At 51.2% G+C, this 4,802-nt stretch overlaps 1 pseudogene; it reads left to right on the top strand.

The window, feature by feature from the left end:
- The window catches only part of LOC113407066, a 106,294-nt pseudogene that overhangs the window by 66,563 nt on the left and 34,929 nt on the right, over window positions 1-4,802 (top strand).

Here is a 4,802-nt window from a genome sequence, read left to right as displayed (position 1 = left end):
AGTCCCGATTTTTGGGTCTTTTTCTTATATAGGCTCCTATTACCCCCCACTCCCTGTCCCGATTTTTCACACTTGCTGTCACCCTAGTCACAAAGCAAACACTCCCAGGGTAGGGAATCCGAACAGCTGAGATTAGAGAGATGCGGAGTGGGGTGAGTGGGGCAGACAGTCTCTGTCATACCCACACAGGATATGGGTAAATGGGGAGGGAGGTCACCAGCTGGGCTGTCAGGCTCCTCATCTCACTCTGGCCTCAAAGATGAGGGTCAGACTGTTGGCTTCCCCAGCTTCCTTCTTGCCTCTGCCCAGCCTCATCCTCTCAGCAATTGGGAGATGCTTCCCCCTCCCCTCATCATTCCTCTTGGGGCATCATTTGTAGCTCATTAGATTTCAGGGATAGCTTCACCCAACACTCAGAGGGAAATTCTGGTCTGTCTCTCTGGCATTGGTGCAGCAACTTCACACTTCACAGCCTCAGCTGTCTGGCTCTCAAGAGAACAGTCAGTAGTTTCCCAGCTCTGTGCCCCTCACCTCCCACCCTCTCCTCCTCCTGACTGTGTATCCCATCTCTGCAGGGATCAGGCCGTACCTCCATACCCCATTCAGTCTCAGCCTCTAGCAGTATGAATCTAGCACTCACCCTCGGTGTTCATGCTGAGAGATATTGATAATGTTCATTGTTCAAACAACACAAAAATCTCATGACAAAGGGTAAAAAAAAAAAAAATAAAAATAAAATAAAAAAAGACCCTTCTGGCACATGATCATTTGTCTCGTAAAGTCCTCAATAAAATGGTACTACATCCTGTCACATTAAACTAATATCAAAGTATGTGACCGACCAGCCTTCAGGAAGAGAGAGAAACCAACACTACAAGATGTGCTACAAAACACTTGCAGGTTCATAAAGAGAAATCCCACAGAATTATAACTCCAGAAAAGAAGGAAAACAAATGTATCCATTTTCTTATGAACTGGCTAAACCTGCTGTACTCAGCACCTCCTCATTATTTGGTTGTGTCATTTACAAAAAAATTAGAATCACCCTAATGCAAAAATAAAAAACAAACAAACAAACAAAACCTAAAATCTGCCCATCTCCAAATATTCTGGACTTGGCTGGAAAAAACCCAGAAGCCACTTTACCAATAGATGGAAATGGGGACTGGGTGTGAGTGAGAAACAGTACAGACAGGACAATTCACAGCTTCTGGCCCCTTGAAAGCTGGAGAGGTGGGGATGAGTTAGAATGTCCATTAGGTTTTGACACCCGTGTCCTATTGTAGGGAAGTATGGAGGTGAAAGTCTCTCTCACATATCAGCTGTGGATTATAGGACCTGTTCACCTCCAGTCTAACTCACCAGGGAAGCACCTGACCAGATTCAGAAATGCAGACCCCACCACTTCTAATACCCGAGGGGAGAGGAATCCCTTACCCAGTGAAGTCACATTCTTATAATTCTCCTGCAGAACGTCCCTGTAGAGGGCTCTCTGACCAGGGTCCAGCAGAGCCTCCTGCCCCTCTGTGAAATACACAGCCACCTCCTCGAAGGTCACCAGCATCTGCAACAACAAACGTTCCCTACTGAACACCTGCTGCCCCAGCCACAATCCCACTATTCATGGAAGGGAGAAAGCTTTTGGGATGGCAAGTAGCAGAATCTCCCCCCAATCAGAGCAGCCAGGAGGCTTCAGGGGGTGGCAAGAAAGTGAAAAATCCTTGTCCCTCAGAGCGGACAGAGGGCAGGGTCTTCTCATTTACCACACACCTATTAGCTACAGGTTGATATAGGGAGCAGAGCTCCGAGCAGGTGACAGGGACAGGAATCCCAACAGCTTCCTCTAATGTTTCTTATAATCACAGAAATGTAGGGCTGGAAGGGACCTTGAGACATCATCAGGTGCAGTCTCCCGGCTAGTGAGTTCAGGCTCCAGCACTGGGCGTGGGGAAATGTTCCCAGCCCTGTGCAGGGAGTTTTGTTCCTGTTTCAGAAATGGGGGAATGCTCATCCCCTGCCAGTGGGCCTGTTCAGAAAATCCGGCCCAGGTTGAACATGTTCCAGGAGGTTTAACACACCCTGTCCCCTTCACTGCCTCACTCTGTATTTCCTGCTCCTCCCCCTGTAGAACAAACCTACAAGCAGCTTCCTGAAAATCCCCTACCTAAGCTGGCTCCACCACAGCCAATTCCCTGCCCCTCCCCTGGGAGATGGGACGATCTGGAGGGAAACGGATGTTAATATTCAGCCTGTCAGAGAGAGAAGGGAAATTGGGGAGGTTTCAGAAGGGGCTTTAGTCCATTTCACTCCCTGTTTAGCCCCTGGCTCTTCCTCTGCAGACAGACACTCCCACCCAGACTAAAACCCCCTGAGACAATTTTAAACCCTCCCAGAAAAAGAGTCTCTGAAGCAAACACTATAAAAAAGCAGGATCAAAAGAGCCACTTTGGAAGATTCACCCTGACATTGTCCTCGAGGGCAGCACGTTCCCCCACCACTGACTCAGCAGTGAAAAGAACTGGCTTCTCCTCTCTCTGTTCCTCACCTTGTTCTCAGGAAAGTCAATCTGCCCAGGGTGAGGCAGTGAATGGATCTGGGCAGGGTTGGGAGCTGGGAACCTCTTTCTCCACTTATTGCTCCTGCTGCCCCTTCAGGCCTTGGCTACACTGGCGCTGTACAGCGCTGCAACTTGCTGCGCTCAGGGGTGTGAAAACGCCCCCTCCCCGAGCGCAGCGAGTGCAGCGCTGTAAAGCGCCAGTGTAATCAGCGCCTGCAGCACTGCACGCTCGCTCGCAGCGCTGCAAGCTACTCCCCTCGGAGAGGTAGAGTACATACAGCGCTGCAAGAGCTCTCGCAGCACTGGCGGCGCGACTACACTCGCGCGCGGCAGCGCTGTGAATTCCCAAGTGTAGCCAAGGCCTCAGTCTCCTTCCTGTTTTCCCAGTGCTTTATCTGCAATGAAACAGGAGCTGGGGCTGAAGCAAATTTTTACTTTCATAACTGATGCTGCAAGCCCAGACATGCAGGGATTAGGAACTACCAATCCTAGAGGTGTTGGGGCTCAGCCCTGGCAAGCCCTGGCATAAATTAAGCACTGCTTTCTCCCCTCCCCTCCTGTACAAATTCACCAACAGGTCCCTCGAAAGAGGCCATTTGTGCAGAATCACTTTCCTGCCCTGCCCATCCCCAGCACTTTCCCCCAGGTCTCTCCCATCACCTGGAGCAGAGGTTCTCAACCTATTTACCACTGTGGGCCACGTAAGTGGCCCATAATGTGTTATGTGGGCAGGCTGCACCCAATACTCCCTGTATTGCACTGACGATGTCACCTGAGCTGCATCTGTGTGCTCATTGGGCTGCAAGTGGCCCAAGGGCTGCAGGTTGAGAACCACTGACCTGGAGTTTTGGCTCAAGAGTTCATGTTTGCAGAGACCAAAGCTGCCCCAGGGGCCTGGTTCCAGCCACCAGAGAAAGTCTGCACTTGGGCTGGGCACAAAGTGGGCTTTAATGAAGGTTTTTCCCCAGCACAGACCCCACTGGCCGAGCAGCAGCTTCTCACTCTGGGCTCCCAGATCACAATGGAGGAGGCAGCAGCATCTGACCCACATATACCAACTCCAGAGCTCTAACACCATGAGCCAAGAGAGACCAGGTGGTTAGTTATTGGACTAACTTCTGCTTGGGAAAGAGACACGTGTTCGAGCTACACCGAGCCCTTCTTTAGGCCAGAGAGAGGCAGACACCAGCCTCTTCTCCCTCAGCAATACCCAAGGCCTGCTGGTGGCAGCAGCTAATGACTGAGCCCCCCGGGCAGCCCCAGGACACCCAGGCAGATGCTGATCCTATTCGCTCATCCAGACCCATGCCCTGCTGTTCTGGGGATGACTGTGTGCCCTGATTCCTGCTCAGAAATCTAAGAGGGTCCCTGGTCCGTCCTGTCACCCCAAACAGTCCCAGTCAGGAGCCAGAGCCCAGAAATCATGAGTTTGGCTTAAGAAAATAATGAAATAGTGTGTCTGTTGGGGGCAAGTTCTGTGGGGATATTCGCCTTTAGCTTCAGAGCCCATAGGGGTTAGTCCTCTACCCCACCCCTACGCCAGTTTGACCATTTCCAGTAAAAATAAAATCCCCCCTGTCCTCCTGGCTGCTGGGCAGCTCCCCTCCCACCTCTGCATCATGAGCTGGGGGAGCTGCCATTGTATCTCTCACCATCCCTCTCCTTTATCACTAGCCGCTCTCCCCCTTCCCCAACCAGTCTCCTCTATAACCCACATTCTCCATCCAGCCCCCCAGGTCTCATCCCCTCTGCTTTCTCCCCCTCTTTGCTTCTCACTGTCCCACACTCACATTTTTCTTCTATCCCAGCCCTATTCCCATCTGCCCCACGATTCTCCCCCTGATTCCCAGGAATTGCCTCATCCTCCCTGCAGTGCAGCCACTGCCCATCCCATCCCCCGCATGCCTGTTTCCCCCCCCCCCTTCTACTCCCTCAAATATCCCATTTCATCCCTCAGTTCCCTCTGGCCCACACACCCCCTGCCCTTCTTCACCCCCTCCCCCCAGGCTGCCAAGTCTCACAAGATAAAAAAGCTGCACTGCCTTTTCACAGCAAGCCCAAACCAAGCCAATCCCATTTCAGAGACACCGCCCAGTGCCGATCAGGAAGCCAAAAACAAGCCACACATTTCAATGACAAAGCAAGCAACAGGCTTCTTAAAGAAAAGCAACAAGCTACTTAAATAATGAATGGGAAATTAAAAGAAGCCAATATAGGCCATTACAATATAGGCAATATACAATAT

Source organism: Terrapene carolina, unplaced genomic scaffold (genome assembly GCF_002925995.2).
Source record: "Terrapene carolina triunguis isolate 2854851 unplaced genomic scaffold, T_m_triunguis-2.0 Scaffold192, whole genome shotgun sequence".
Classification (NCBI taxonomy): Eukaryota; Metazoa; Chordata; order Testudines; family Emydidae; genus Terrapene; species Terrapene triunguis.
The sequence above is the reverse complement of the archived record's forward strand: the minus strand, read 5'-3'. Positions and strand labels throughout refer to the sequence as shown.